Source organism: Phalangium opilio, unplaced genomic scaffold (genome assembly GCF_054372755.1).
Source record: "Phalangium opilio isolate 3A_F unplaced genomic scaffold, DU_Popi_V2 ptg000105l_1, whole genome shotgun sequence".
NCBI classification, from domain to species: Eukaryota; Metazoa; Arthropoda; class Arachnida; order Opiliones; family Phalangiidae; genus Phalangium; species Phalangium opilio.
In genome coordinates, this window is record NW_028324207.1 from 9,163,117 (window position 1) to 9,180,654 (window position 17,538).

The following is a 17,538-nucleotide window of genomic DNA, read 5'->3' on the forward strand; positions in this document are numbered from 1 at the left end:
CGACTGAAAAAATTCAAAGTAATTTTGTGTGGATTTTGTATTAGAAATTCTTGTTTAAGAATAAACAAATTGGGAAACCAAGATAAACCTCTCCGAGTCGAGACACAATTAAGAGGTTCTTCTTAAATAATTAAATGAATATAATTGATATTAATTTACCTTAATTCTAGATAAATCGTTTTAAGAAACTTTAGTTCTAAAATCATTTTTAAACATAGCTATTGTTGACTTTTGAATTCTAGAGTTTGCCTTTTGAACAATTTTTGGTTATTAAGTATATATAAGGCAATTGATTCACATTAAATGATAAGAAAAGCTGCAACTGCGTGAATCTTTGGTGGAATCCTTGCCATTGGGATGCTAGAATTTTCTCGTAACCCTAGTCGATCGCCGCGTACATATTAACCCCAACGACGATAATGGAGTAGAAGCTAATATTGCTTTCTCTGAACTGTGAACATATACTTATAAATATTAAAATTCCGTTCCATGGTAAAACTTTATAAGAATTGATTTTAAAATAAGTGCTGCTACTTCATGGAGAATAGTTTATTTAAAAAACTAAAAATTAAAAATTATTTTCGGGAGCTTTCGAACCGTGGTTCTTCCTCAGCCGTACAAACTTATGTGAACATATACGATTCCTCCGATTAGACAGACACACACGTCTTATGCCTTGAGCCGATATTAATTTATTCAGTTATTTTGGATTGCGAATTTTCTTCCTAATAAATATGAACTTTTTGGTAAATATGAAAGGCGTTATCCTTAGTGGTAATTAATTAGAATACGTGTATTCTCGAAGAATTAAACTAGGATCTAGTCTTATTTAGTTTTAATGTGGGCAATTATAACCGGGATTCGAAAGAACGGTTTCATTTCTCCGTCTCATCCTCTATCTGTATGTCAATGTTTTGAAATTTAATGATGAGTTATGTGTTTTAAAAACTAAAAATTTATCAACATTCCTAATGTATTTCAAAAACAAAGTTATATAGGGTTCCCATGTACTGTTTCCTTACATCCTTACAATATACGTAGGGTATTTTTAAGGATAATGCTAACTAACCACAATTCCATGAAATTAATATTGCAGCCCCAATATTTTGTTTACCCCGACAACATTTCCAATGAAGCGCCTTCATCAAAATAATATTTGACGTCATAGGTAAAATAAAATTCTTCGAAATATATATTGATTATTTTCATAGCAAAAAAATGTAATAAAAAGTATATAAAAATATCTAATAATCTCTCATATCATGGAAAACAGTGCCCCAGACAGTAATGTTTTAGCGGCTTATGTTCCATAAGTATGACAATGCCTATGCTTCTTAATGCTAGAGACTTTCTGAGAGCTAATTTGAGAACGACAAGCGAGAATTGACTTCAATCGGTTAACTTTGCAGTCCATCATCCTATTTAGTCTGCACTAAGCCTCTAAATAACCATATACCTCCAAGTGACGGTGAGGTATTGAACCGGACGTTTTCGTGGTGTGTCTGTCACCGCGTTCGAAGTTTGCAAATCGGAGCAAACGTGTTCCCAATTTTCGAACCGCATTTGCAGTTCACAAAAAGCAAGATTGGCTTCTACTCCATTACCACGTTAGGCTTAAGATGTTCACGGCGATCGGCTAGGGTTGCGAGCAACGTCTAGCCTCTCATTGGCAGGGCTTCCACCAAAGGTCATTCATTATTTATTGTGAATCAATTGCCTTACATACCCTAAATTTCCAAAAATTGTTCTAGAGGTATACGCTAGAATTCAAACGACAACTATAGCTACGTTTAAAATTATTTTAGGAGTAACGTTTCTTAAAACGATTTAACTAGAATTAAGGTAAATTACTGACGATTAAAATAATTAGTATCAATTATAATTTTTTAAGAAAATTCTCTTAATTTTGTCTCGACTCGGAGAGGTTTATTTTGATTTCTCAACTTGTTTCGTATTGCGTTTGCTGCTTTAAAAAGATTCACTGAAGCGGAGCCTCCGAAATGAACTAGGCCCATGCATGTCAAATTTTATGTGGGGAAATATCCAGTTTGTTAAGGAAAATATTTTCACCATATACGTGTACGAGATGGCGCTTATATTACCGTTGTGACAGGGGTCTTCCTTAAATTATCGTTGATATTTTAGGGGTCAGTCATAAAATGTTTATGATAGCGAAAAGTTTCAACCTAAAATTAACGTAAAGGTTTTTGAGGCTATTCACTTTTTATCGAATCTTTCGGTTAGATTGTATTGATGACAACATAATAAATTATTTCAATTAAAATAATTCAGTAAGAGTAATAAAAACGTATACTTACAATCCGCGCCTTGGCCCAAATACTTAAGCAGTCGACAGGGTCATGGGGTTGAACTTTGTTTATTTTAAGGTAATATAAGCGCCCCCAAGCGTAAAACCACGGCGAAGTAAATTGGTTAAAAAAATATTGTCGCTTCGCGACACGCATGGGCCTAGTTCATTTCGGAGGCTCCGACTGAAGTTATGTCTGTTAGGGTTTGGTATTTAAATTTGATATTTAAAAGAAAAACGCTGATGGATTTCCTTTGCAATTATTTTTTTTTCGCGAGCTATTTGAAATGCGTATGAACAGATAAGAATGCTTTAAATCCATTTTACCGCGAGAAAAGAGAAACTAAGCCTTTTTATGGAAAAATGCCCCGTTCTCTGATGATAGCTTTCCTAGATGGCGTTATTGTTTATGGACGAGACGTTCTGTATAAGTTGTAACCCAGGAGAGAATGTGCATGGGTGTTAAGGTCTTAGCTTCAAACCTGATGGTTTCAAGAACCCGGTTGCCTAGGTTTTTTAATGAGTTAAATTATTTGAGTTTGAGGGAAACGCCAAGATTGTCTTGTCTGTGAAGGTGTTTTGTGGTAGGATTGTAGGATTTTACTTTATCTAACTAACCCAACCAACACTTGATTCTGATTAATTAGACCACGGAAAGTTCGAAAAAAATAGTGAAAAAATTCTAAACCCGCCGCAAGCTGGTCAAACATTTTTTTAAAAATTTGAAAATTGCATGTACTTACCACCGTTAAGACCCTGCGCGCCTAAACGGTAAACGCGTTCTGCACTAAATCTCGAAAAACTACTCGGGGGAGGGGGGGGGGTAAATATAATAACAAGGACTCGCAACGGAAATATAGCTATGAAGTTTTAAACACCCGCTGAAACATTCACAATTCTCATACCAGGGTAGAAAAATATTTGAAGAAAGCTCCAAATTTAAAAATAAACAACGATAGTTTGCTAAAATGCGTAGATTATTTCGGAAGTAAATGAAGATAAACAAAAAAATTATGGAAAATGTGTTACATTATTTGGGAAATATATTAATATAAACCACAATATTTTGGAAAAGGCATAATATTATTTGGGAAGTAAATGAAGATAAACCACAATATTTTGGAAAAGGCGTAATATTATGCGGGAAGTAAATGAAGATAAACCACATTATTTTGGAAAAGGCATAATATTATTTGGGAAGTAAATGAAGATAAACAATATTATTTTGGAAAAGGCGTAACATTATTTGGGAAGTAAATGAAGATAAATTTCCAAAATATTGTGGTTTATTTTCATTTACTTCCCAAATAATGTAGACCTTTTTCCATAATTTGTTGTTTATCTTCAATTACTTCCGAAATTATATACGCATTTTAGCAAAATATCGTTGTTTATTTTAAAAATTGGAGCTTTCTTCAAATATTTTTCTACCCTGGTATGAGAATTTTAAATTTTTCAGCGGGTGTTGAAAAATTCATAGCTATATTTCCGCCTCGAGTCCTTGTTATTACGTTTACCATCCCCTCGAGTAATTTTTCAAGATTGAGGGGCGCAGCGGTCTCAATGGTGGCAAGTACATGCAATTTTCAAATTTTCAAAAACATTTTTGACCAACTTGCGGCGGGTTTAGAATTTTTTCACTATTTTTTCAAACTCCCCGTGGTCTCATTAATCAGAATCAAGTGTTGGTTGGGTTAGTTAGATACAGTAAAATCCTACCTGTTTTTTCACGCTTAAGGCTATGATTGGTTTAAATTGATTTTTCTTTGTATTATAGATTTAGTTTGGACACGATTTTATTTTAAAAATACTGCTAAATTTCATGGTAGAACATTGTTGGTAATGGATTTTGGTGAAAAACGAAGATACTTAATGTTATATAATCATGGGTTCAAAATGAATTGGAACTTTTGTTAGAGTTCTAACCATCTGATCATACCAGACAAAGTTCAAGCGTTTTAAAAAGTTTTTCCTTTGATGAACTAAATACGTGAATGGTTTTTCTAATATCTTTTCACATTAATTTTTAAGACCAAATACATTTAGTAAATATTTAATTTCTTACATTTGGTACATTTATAATATTTTGTTACATTAGTACATTTATGATATTTTGTTACATTTAGTACATTTATGATATTTTGTTACATTTAGTACATTTATATTATTTTGTTACATTCAGTACATTTATAATATTTGGTTACATTTCGCATTTAGTACATTTATAATATTTTGTTACATTTATAATATGTTGTTACTTTTATAATATTTTGTAACATTTATAATATTTTGTTACATTTATAATATTTTGTTACATTTATAACATTTTGTTACATTTATAATATTTTGTTACATTTATAATTTAATATTTGAAACTACTCAATTGTAGTATGGCTTCTGTTCAACAGAATAACATGCTTGACAAACGCGTTAATATATAAACAAAGTAGGTTTAGTTAGAGATAACCGTGTTATTTCTTTTGTTGACAGTCAAGGTAAGGTTTGGTCAAATATCACCTGTGGAAGAGGAATAAAGACTGATATTTTTTCTCTTGTTTTGGGATCAGGTGTTCTGGTTAACTTTGCTTTTAAATTACTTTTCAAAAAGCATACGAAAACCCTTCCATATTGAGGGGACTACTTCACATTACTGCCCAGTAGGTGCTGACTAGATCGTGTCCGCAGGTGGAGACTTACCCCAAAAACCTTCCGCCGTCACCATCTTTACTAATCTCAAATACTTTACAGATAAGTCACATACGACCTTGCGTCTAGGGCCTACCTGCTTTCATTTCCGGTTTGTTTCATTTCAGTGACGCTCCGTGGTTAGAGACACTTGATTATTTGCCATAGCTCGAGGGTGAAGACGAATGAAGCGACTCCAAGCATTGCCGCCCACAACGCAAACTTCATTCCAAGGTCTTTCAAGGTGATTGTGTGCAATTCATTTTCAGTAGTTGAGTGTTTACGCCACATTCTTTCTAGGTTGCGTTGATATGGTGTTTCTTGTCCGGTTTCCACGAAAGTCCTCAATCTACACCATGAGTGAGTCACAACTAGATTATACTTATCAAGAAAATGGAAAAATCCAACTGAAGAGTTGGTTTAGAGTAGTGCACCGCAAACTAAGCAAATAAAGCAACTAAGAAGTGAGGGCAAAAACGGATTTATGTACTAAGAACGTCGGATCATTGTTTAAGCCTCTGATACCATCCTCGCATACCTTGTTAGCTTTTTCACACCTATGGCCGCGCATGAGCAGTGCAATGTTTGGCGCCATGAGTTTTACGCTTTTAATGGATTTACAGTGTAAAATAAACTACGATGGACGTGTTTTAGAGTATTTTGTGATTTAATATTAAAATACAAGTTGGGAAAACCAAAATATTACCTCTCCGAGTCAAGAGGTCTACTACTACAAACTTATTTACCTAGATATGGAATTATTTCACTTTTTTGAAGTAAAAATTTACGAAATATTGAAGCAGTATTCCAAACAAAGCGAATGTACAGTAAAGCAGACGACATTTTACATCCAAATCTTGGACACATGGGAATCAGTCAATGGGGAAAAGAACAGGAAATGAAGTCTACGCTTCAGCTGTTTACCGTATATTCTGATAGCTACATTCACATCTGGTTTGCAGTGTAAACACTATCGTCTCGTCTCACCTCAACAATATTCTTAGTTTGCCAACATGATTGTTAACGTTAAATAACACCAAAGCTAAATTGTAGCTAGACGCACTAATAGTCAATGCGCACCATAAATGGAATAATAAGTCTGTACCTACTACCCGTTTACCATAAGCCCTTTTACTAATCTAATTGCCACCATCTTTTCTTCTATTATAAAATCTTAACCTGATTATTTAAGAGTGTATTTAACTTTCGGCTCACTCTGAACCGTTAATGTCTCTTCATTTCAGACACGAAAATCAAAGCCAAAAGTTTACTTCACCTCAGGCCTCAATTATTTACTCTTTGTTTCACTAATCCTATTGCGGATAATGCGCGCTTGTTATACCCGCCGGAGTCTAGGTCTTAGTTTTCTTCATAAAATCACTAAACCAAGGATTATTCTATATACAGATGTAGTATAGCTTAAGTAATATATAAACAGCCATTTCAAATAACAATATTAAAAAAAATCTTTGGAATATCAAAATGAAACAGAGCTTTAAAGCTACAAAAGTACTAAATGCATCATAATTACGAAAAATACTTCCACATATTCACTTTATATTATGGAAAAAGGGAATATTAAGGTTCTGTCGGATTTCTTTACACATCTAAACAAGGCTAACTGCTAACGCGACGCACTAGTGTAACAATGGACGGACACACACAGACAAAAACATAAGCTGCTTTTTGACTCTTTCCGTATTAATTTTGAGTTGAGAAACAAGATTATCTTAAATATTAAAATAAATATAATTAATATTAAATATTTTCTTCGTCAGTTGTTTGCCTTATTGAGCGTTACATCGTTTTGATAAAGAACAATTAAACATTCTTGAGAGACCTGACTAATATTGGCGTTTGAAATGAAGCATACGCCCGTTGCGTCGCCTTACTCAAATAGGTAGTATATAAGGGTTTCGAATCGCAGCTATGGATAAGAACATCGCAATTGCGTGAACCTTGGCGGAAGACCCCGTCAATGGAAGGCTAGACGTTTCTCGTAACCCTAGCCGATCGCCGCGTATGTCTTAACCTTGAGGATGATGGTGGTGTTAGAAGCCAGGTGTGCAGACTGGTGTCCATGTGGGATGGACAAAGAATAGAAGATGGTGGTGTTTAGAAGCCAGTAAGTACAGACTGGTGTCCATGTGGAATGGACAAAGTCGAGAAGGTGGTGGTGTTTAGAAGCCAGTAAGTACAGACTGGTGTCCATGTGGAATGGGCGAAAGACTAGAAGATGGTGGTGTTTAGAAGCCAATAAGTTCAGACTAGTGTCCATATGGGGTGGACAAATGAACAGAGTTGTTAAACAGGCAATGGAGTAATAGCCTGTAAGTCGAATACAATTTCCGGGACTGTAAATGCGGTCTGGAAATTGAATACACGTTTGCTCCGATTTGCAAACTGCGAACGCGGTCACGTGGGTGTAACAACAGACAGACAGACACACAGACACACAGACAGACACACAGACAGACACACAGACACGTCGAAATTAGAACCTCTCCGTGACATACGTCACTCGGAGAGGTAACAATCACGGAGTATGGACGGAAGAATATAACCTTTGACCTTTTTGCATTGTGTTGCATTATACATTTTGTCGTTGATTTCCCGTATTATGAAAGACCAACCGTTTACGGTCATTTGAAAGAGAGCCTGCGCTTGTCATTTATCCCAAAATTAACTTCACTACATTGAATTTAGTAACTAACGATATCAATAAAAAGCACTCGTCTCTAGACTCTACCCCCTACCTTATTTCAGAGAGTCACACGTACTTGAAACTTCATTTTATCATTTATCGCAAATCAAATATACAATTCTGTTTTAAATAACTAACGGTATCAATACTCGTTCTGTATTAACTTTGAAACAAGAATGAAAACTTCAAAGCTATGACCCGATAACGATTAGCCCTTTCACTGATCTAATTGCTACCATGATGCTTTCTTCTATTATAAAATGTAAGTCTGATTATTTAAACGTGTATTTAACTTTCGGCTCACTCTGAACCGTTAATGTCCCTTCATTACAGACACGATAATCAAAACCCAAAGATTACTCCACTTCAGGTCTCAATTATTTACTCTTTGGTTCACTAAGCCTATTGCGGATCAAACTTAATTTACCCGACAGAATCCAGGCCTTAGTTTTTTTCTTAAAATAACTAAACCAAGGATTATTCTATATACAGATGTAGTATAGCTTAAGTAATATATAAACAGCCATTTCAAATAATAATATTAAAAAACATCCTTGGAATATCAAAATGAAACAGAGCTTTAAAGCTACAAAAGTACTAAATGCATCGTAATAACGAAAAAGATTTCCACATATTCACTTTATATTATGGAAAAAGTGAATATTAAGGTTCTGTAGGATTTCTTAACACATCAAAACAAAGCGAACTGCTAACTCCGCGCACTAGTGTGACAACGGACAGACACACACAGAAAAAAAATAGACTGCTTTTTAACTCTTTCCGTATTAATTTTGAATTGAGAAAAGAGATTATCTTAAATTTTAAAATAAATATAATTAATATTTAATATTTTCTTCGTTAGTTGTTCGCCTTATTGAGCGTTACATCGTTTTAAAAAATAATAATTAAACAACCTTGAGAGACTTGACTAATATTGACGTTTGAAATGAAGCATACTCCGGTTGCTCGCCTTACTCAAATAGGTAGTATATAAGGGTGTCGAACTACAGCTAAAAGCAAGAACAACCGCAATTGCGTGAACCTTGGAGGAAGACCCCTCCATTGGAAGGCTAGACGTTTCTCGTAACCCTAGCCGATCGCCGCGTATGTCTTAACCTTAAGGATGATGGTGGTGTTAGAAGCCAGGTGTACAGACTGGTGTTCATGTGGAATGGACAAAGACGAGAAGGTGGAGGTGTTAGAAGCCAGGTGTACAGACTGGTGTTCATGTTTAATGGACAAAGACGAGAAGGTGGTGGTGTTAGAAGCCAGGTGTACAGACTGGTGTCCATGTGGAATGGACAAAAACGAGAAGGTGGTGGTGTTTAGAAGCCAGTAAGTACAGACTGGTGTCCATGTGGAATGGGCGAAAGACTAGAAGATGGTGGTGTTTAGAAGCCAGTAAGTTCAGACTGGTGTCCATGTGGGGTGAACAAATGAACAGAGTTGTTAGACAGGCAATACAATTTCCGGGACTGTAAATGCGGTCTGGAAATTGAATACACGTTTGCTCCGATTTGCAAACTGCGAACGCGGTCACGTGGGTGTAACAACGGACAGACACACACACAGACACACACACAGACACACAGACACACACACAGACACGTCGAAATTAGAACCTCTCCGTGACATACGTCACTCGGAGAGGTAAAAATGCATAGTATTTAAATCGAGAGCGTAAAATTAAAACCACGTTAAGAAATAAACAGTGTTTAAGTTCTTATGGAAACGGTGGAATGATAATAGTTTGTTAAAACTCACTAAGCCTCGCGACCGTATGTGATCATCGCTTCATCGGCGGAAATTGCCGATGCCGTACCGAAAGCAAGCCGAAAGCGCCGCGTATAACACGCTCGTAAGCCTTGGCGCCCAATTTGGTCTGTAGAATATTATAAACTACCCCAATTTTACGTCTATCAATTGAATTCGATAAAATTTCACTTAGGAAGTTCAATTTATAATTTTACAACTATTAATACAACACCTATTGCAGTCTGACCTTATTCGCCTTGAAGCTTGGTCAAAAATAAATGGTCTGGCCTTCAATGGCCAAAAATCTTTAGTCTTGTCCATTCAGCGTTCAAAAATTGACGTCAATTTTCCATCCCCTTACTTCCTTAACAATCAAAACATACAGAGGGTCAATGAGTGTCGCGATCTAGGAGTGCACATCTCCCACAATTTAACTTTTCATAGCCACATCACGAAAGCTTGTAGTCGTGCCAATGGCCTATTAGCAACGATCAAAGCTAATTTCCCCAAAATCTCGAATCCCTTAATGACACGCCTATTTAACTGTTATGTCCTTCCTATATTGGAATTCGGTAGTCAACTATGGAACCCTTATCAAGCCCGTGATATCCAATTAGTTAACAACGTCCAAGCTCGTGCTTCGAAAATCCCTTCTCATCTACGGCAGCTCCCTCGCTCCTCTAGACTTTCCTCCTTGGGGTGGGGGTCTTTGTCATCGCGACGTACATATCTAGACCTCGTCAGCTTGTTTCGCATACTCCACACACCCGGTCAGCCTTATTTTAGAAATGCCCCTACTTTGTATACCACCCGCGGCCACGACTTTAAGCTGTTTCTTCCGCCCTCCCGTAAGGATCCGATGAAGCACTCGTTTTTTCGAAGGTCAATTCCCATATGGAATTCACTCCCTAATGAACTAGTTTCCTCGACTACCCTTCCCACATTTAAACTAGGACTAAAAAAATTTCTAAATATCTAACCCTCAGACACAATTTTTAATATAACTATCTATGTATATGTATATAATATTGGAGCCGTGTGATCCTTGTGACTATTTAACTATCTATGTATATGTATATAGTATTGGAGCTGTATGATCCCTTGTGACCCTAGCTCGACGAAATAATGGAAAAAAAAAAAAACTGTTTTATAAAAATAAACTCGAATGCCTAACTAGTAAGGTAAAAGCAATGGCTACATAGATACGACTGGCAAGAAACATTCTTTCTGCGCATGCTCACCTATTGAGAATTTTACCCCTTTTCACCCTCGCTCTAAGTGTGAAAAGGTCTATTGAGAAACTTCGTCTGCTTATATTTTGACTCCACCCACAAATTTTGTATATAGCGACTTCTAGTGGTCGAAAACGTCATTCATATCTCTGTTTTCGAGGCTAAAAATTTTTTTTCCTAAATTTCGCCAGTGGTAAAAAAGCAAAGTGGATAACAATGCGACATATCTCCCGATTTAGTGGAATTAAATTTCAAAGTGAAGAATATATATAATTGATGCTTCTTTACACATTTTCTGTATCTGGTTTTTCTTTCTTTGTACTAAAATTATTATTGTAGTACATTTATTAGTTGTTATTATTATTATTTACTTGCCTTATGCAGTATCTATATTCTAAGCCCAAAATATAAGAGAATTAGGCCGATAGATGGCGAGCACGAGTTTTGAAATTATAAGCCACTCCAATCAAAACATACATAGTAGTCGAGCATGGGAAGGGAATTTGCTACGTTCAACGTTCTTTTTACATAAATCTGTTTTTGGTAATATTCAGAGTTTCTCAGTTTTTAGCGGGTGGGTGGAGTGATTGTCACTTTCGAAGAAATTTCACACAGTTGCTATTATTGTTGGTGATAATTAAGAAGCAACTTCTAAACATACATTTGCTTGTTAAAATATTAAAACTCATTTAGTTATAATAATAATAATCTAAGCTTTGTCTATGAATGGATTTCCACACTAAGCCTGTGGCTTATTTACAGGTGTGTCCCTTTACAATGCATAGAGGGGTGGTGGCTAGTCCCTATGCCACAGCTAACCTTCTAACTATTACAGGCGTTAACCTCTGCAAGTTTTGATGGAAAGGAGAAACCGGGTTAGGCCGCGGAGGAAAACTCATTTTAACAAGCCGGGAGAGAACTTGCAAACTCTACGCAAAAGGATTTGTACCCAGATTTTAACCCCGGTGCCATAGTCCGGGATCGAACCCGGAATTCTCTTGCTGCGAGGCGAAAGCGCTAGCCGCTACGCCACCCCAACTAATATTTATAAATAAAAAATAATTAGATATGCAACCGCCAACATGAAGCCAAGCGAAGAAAACCAAGCACCATCATGATTCGGGTTACGGATTTGGACAATTTTTGTAGTAAAAAATTATTCAATCCATAAAAGTGCAAATACGAAACGTATACACTATAACCTCAGATTAATTACTTAATCTGAGCTATAACTATGGTTGAACTTTGATCGAAAACTAACCTTCGGTTGATGTATGTCACAATTTCGGAATTCGTTATTTTAGTTAAAGCGAGCAATTTCGGTTTGCACAAGTACCTAGCCGAACCAAGATGACGCCCAGTTCGATCAGTTTTGTAATTCACCGCGTAATACTCCATCAGAGATAAACTGTTAAGCATAATATGGTTCTTGTAATCCGTTTTGTTACGTAGTACTCTTTTGCATAGAATTCTCAGTTCCTGATCAGTCTGTAATTATTGGAATTTGATGGAATCACTTTAGGCATATAATTAAAGAATACATATATTTACCAATTGGCAAAGTTCAACCGTAGATTTGTAGAAATACTTCACTTTGATGTTTGGTACTTTCAATAAATCCCAGGCACTGTTAATGTTTTCTCTTTTTTTGAGATGAATAGCTGGCTTTCAAGACTCCACTAAACAAAGTGACGAAAACCACCATAGTCAAGAGAAAAGATCCAACGCTGAAGCGGATCGCTAGTGACGGAGAAATGTCGAATCCTACACGAAAAATCAATTAGTCGTGGACTAAACTTTGTACTCATTACCCGTTACTATTTGAATTTTGATTCATACAATTAATGCACATTTTTAGGGTAAAAACTAGGGCTTTGCGAATACTCGAATATTCGAATAGTATTCGTTTGATTCGAATAGAATTTGACATTTTGAGAAAAACGTGTATTCGAATCACAAAATGATTATTCGAAAAGAAATTCGAATAACCGATTTAATCTGAAGCGAATAATCGTTTCCAAGGGGTTAAATTCGAATAAAAAACGAGTATTCTATTGGAAATTGGAGGGAATATGGTCACATGACATATATGAATCGGGTTTCTTCATGGATTGCGCAGTTCGTGTACAAAAATGAGCATAAAACCCAAGCTTAAAAATAACAATAAGGTCAAGGGTGAAATTATAAAACTAACCATGACAGTAAACACGAGAAATAACTCAAAACTCTATTCGAATAATATTGGTTAAAATCGTGCCTTCACGGGTCCACCTTAGAAGTTTAGTAGTTCATTGCTTCAATTTAAATAATACCTTTCACTAGAAAATAATCTGACGTGAAGCTCTGCCAGATCCTTTGAAATCAAACTAGTACACCCTTTCCAAAGACGTTCTGTCCAACTTACCAAAGAACCTATAGCGTCACTGAAAACTATAGATAGCATGGCCTCTGAAAGGGCATAAAAATACCCCCAAACATGGGGGAAGGAAGTAAAAAATCTCTCGAAGAACCTTTTTTTCAATGTATAAATAAACCACAATATTGTAGCAACCTTTAGAGAGAAGACCAAACTTCTCAAGTAAAAATTGCACTTTATTTCATCAACAAAAACTTAGAATTTCAACCTTGAAGAAATTAACTCCAACTAAAATTAAACTTGGTTAAAATATGGGCTACTATAAATTTATTTTTTCAGTCGGTTCAATTTATACGTATTAGCTCTCCCAAACCTGGATAATATTAGTAGCCAGCTTTAGTAATTAACTTTTGTTCGCGGTGTTTTTAAATACTCAGACTTAGAGTGGGAACCAGAGAGAAAAGATAATTTCAATTCCATGGGGGAACTACAGAAGTCGTACGTGTATTTAGAAAACGATTAATAGTTTTGAAAGCAATATTCCTCTGATAAAACCGAGTATCAAAATTTTTGAGTACTCTTTCTTAAAAAACGAGTACTGCTAGGTGTAGTTACAGAACGATTTATCGTTTTGAAACGAATATTTGTCTGGTAAAACCGAGAAATCGAATTTTCGAGTAGGCCTCCTCGTGTTTAAAAACAAGATGGCCCAAGGGCCTTAATAGTAGCCACATCTTTATCTTTTTAATTAGCACATAAATAAAAACAAGTTGGGAAAACCAAAATATTACCTCTCCGAGTCAAGACGACTACTTACAAACTTATTTACCCAGATATGGAAATGTTTCTTAAGTTAAAATTTATGAAATATTAAAGCAGTATACAAAGCATAGCAAATATACTCTAAATCAGACGACATTTTACATCCAATTATGATATACTTGTACACATTAAAATCATCCGATGGGGGAAAAACGGGAAATGAAGAGATAAAACTTTGGAGGGATATTACCTTTACGTGTTTGTAAAGGCCCAATTTTCTACTCCTCAACTGTATGCCCTCTATGTTCAAAGCCATATTCACAACAGGGTTGCCATGTAAACACTATCCTCTCGTTTCACCTCAACGATTTTCTTAGTTTTGTCAACATGATTGTTAAAGTTACATAACACCAAAGCTTATTTGTGGCTACACACACTGAAAGTAAATGCGCATCATAAAAAGCATGAAAACACGAAGCTATAATCCGATTACGATCAGACCTTTCACTGGTCTGGGCTGCGTTCAGCAGAGCTCACCAAAAACGACAGCGGATTTTGGAAATGTTTACCGGTGAGCTCTGTCGTCATAGCTTTTCTCCGGTCATCCGCGTTTTATAAATGACGCTGGCGTAATAAAGCGTGCAAGGTACCAAGGCTTAACAAAAATTTTATGATAACATATTTATAGAGATAGATAACACCTTTTATAATTAAAATTAGAAACTAACATATCTCTTAAAATTCTCGCGTGATCAACTGATTTCACGCCAATTAAATAACTATAGTCCCATCAGAATAATCAAGCTATTTGTATTAATTCCTCCATGGTTTTTTCGCCAAGCTGAGAACTACGCGTTTTACGTCACGTTATCCACAATGCCGACTATTTTCTTTGAAGACCGCGCTAGCTCAGCGCTGAGCACCATGACGTCTAAATTCATAAACAAAATCCCGTTATGAAGGACACTGTTCATAGCGCTGGGCTCTGCTGAACGCGGCCCAGATTTCCACCATGATTATAAAATTTAAGCCTAATTATTTAAAAGTGTATTTAACTTTCGGCTCACTCTGAACCGTTAATGTCTCTGCATTACAGAAACGAAAACCAAGCGTTTACTTTTTGGTTCACTAGGCCTATTGACAAATAAAAGTTCATTTGACCAACATAGTAGCGTTGTGCTTGTATTCACTTTAGAAAGGATTATCCTATAAACAGATCTAGTATAGCTTAAGTAATATATAAACATCCATTTTAAATAATAATATTTAAAAAAATCTTTGGAATATCAAAATGAAATAGAGCTTTAAAGCTACAAAAGTAGTAAATGCATCATAATTACGAAAAATATTTCCACATATTCACTTTATATTAAGGATAAAGGGAATATTATGGTTCTGTAGGATGTCTTTACACATCAAAACAAAACGAACTTCTAACGCAGCGCACTACTGTAACAACGGACGGACACACACAGACAAAAACATAGGCTGCTTTTTAACTCTTTCCGTATTAATTTTGAATTGAGAAACAAGATTATCTTAAATATTAAAATAAATATAATTAATATTTAACATTTTCTTCGTTAGTTATTCGCCTTATTGATCGTTACATCGTGTTGATAAAGAACAATTAAACATTCTTGAGAGACTTGACTAATATTGGCGTTTGAAATGAAGCATACGCCGGTTGCTTCGCCTCACTCAAATAGGTAGTATATAAGGGTGTCGAACTACAGCTAAAAGCAAGAACAACCGCAATTGCGAAAACCTTTGGTGGTGATCCCACCTTAGGGAGGCTAGACGTTTCTCGTAACCCTAGCTGATCGCCGCGAATGTCTTAAACCCAACGATGACGATGGAGTAGAAGCCAGGTGTACAGACTGGTGTCCAAGTGGAATGGACGAAGACCAGAAGATGGTGGTGATTAGAAGCCAGTATGTACAGACTGGTGTCCAAGTGGGATGGACAAAGACCAGAAGATGGTGGTGATTAGAAGCCAGTATGTACAGACTGGTGTCCATGTGGAATGGACGAAGACCAGAGGATGGTGGTGATTAGAAGCCAGTATGTACAGACTGGTGTCCATGCGGGATGGACAAAAACAAAGACCAGAAGATGGTGGTGTTAGAAGCCAGTGTGTACAGACTGGTGTCCACGTGGAATGGACAATTGACTAGTCAGATGAAGTAATAGTGGTCAGTTGAATTGTTGATAGCCTCAAGTTTTGAATTTTCCGGGAACTGTGAATGCGGTCCGGAAATAGCGAACACATTTGCTTCGATTCGGAAACTGCGAACGCGGTCCCCTGGGGTGTAAGTCAATAACAACAGCCAGACAGACAGACACACACGTCGAAATTAGAACCTCTCCGTGACATACGTCACTCGGAGAGGTAAAAATTCAAAGAACCTGAAAAAGTCAGAAGTGTCCGACCCCACAGATAAAAATTCAAAAGTATCCGACCACACAGATTAAGAGGTACCCCACTCCATATCACCCCGACATTTTAGAGGTAAAACTAACCGATAAAAACTCAAAGTTCTTATTAAGTCTCTATGGCTCAATGGTAGAATGTCTTACTTCTGCACGAGCGACCCAGGTTCGATTCCCGGCTCCGACCAAGAAAATTTTTTAATTAAAATAAAATCTCTAACCGAGCTCAGTTATCGCTATGGGTGGGTTGAGAACTTGAGGGACTATCGAGTTCCTTTTAAGCTAAAATCTAACGAAAGCGACAACCCTGGCCACTACTACTTCTACCACTGCTACTACTACTACTACAACAACTACTACGGCTCGGGTCAAACTAAGAGCCTCATCGTATACTACAATGTGGCTAAAAATGAGTTCTCGACCAAAATTTTTGAAAAATGAGTAGTATTTGTTTGAAAGAGTATTCTATTCGGATTTTGAATAGGAGATTAACAATTTCATTCGGTTTGAAAAACCACTATTCGCACAGCCACATTAAAAACTTGTTCTTTAACAATTGAAAAAAATACCACACTATTATGTTCACAAAAAATCTCCTTGCCTTTTCCAAAAATGGCTCCAAAGTATAGTATGGTCTTTTCAAAGACGATAGACATCACTGTTTTTTAACTCCCTTCACCCACATGTGAATTAAGTCAACGATTACTAAAACAGCAATTACGCAAGCCAACCCAATCCAAATCTGTAACAGCAATAAAAGATATGTATTAGTGTAAAAAAACAGTGTGGAAGAGTCTAAAGTTTTGTTGAAATTGTCTATTTGTCGTAACAGAAGTAAGATAAGAGACTAGAAGTACTGAGCTAACCAAATTCTTCACTCGGCGAAAGTGAATATTCTTGATAACCCACCAACGGTTGGCCCTCTGGTAGCGGTTTCCGAGTTCCCTCCAAAACGTGAGACGCTCGTGGCGGTAGACGGCCGAACTAGATTCAAGCACAGACGTGCGTGTTCCGCGGCTTTAGGTTGAGGGGAACGGGGGTAGGAAATGTTTTTGGAACTGGACCAATTTTTTTCTCTCTAGTGTAGGCGAAAATTTGTTCACTAGTGCCAGGATCTATTACCAATGCTAGAGGTCTTTACTTCTAGTCTCATCTTACTTCTAGTCGTAAATATATCGTTCAAATTGTAAATATTATTAGATTTTTTCAGATGATGAAAGTGTTCTCTTACTTCCTTCGAAATAATGTTTAACTCGTCGAAGGCGCCGATTGGTGTCGGGTTGAATGTCAACTTTGTTGGTGA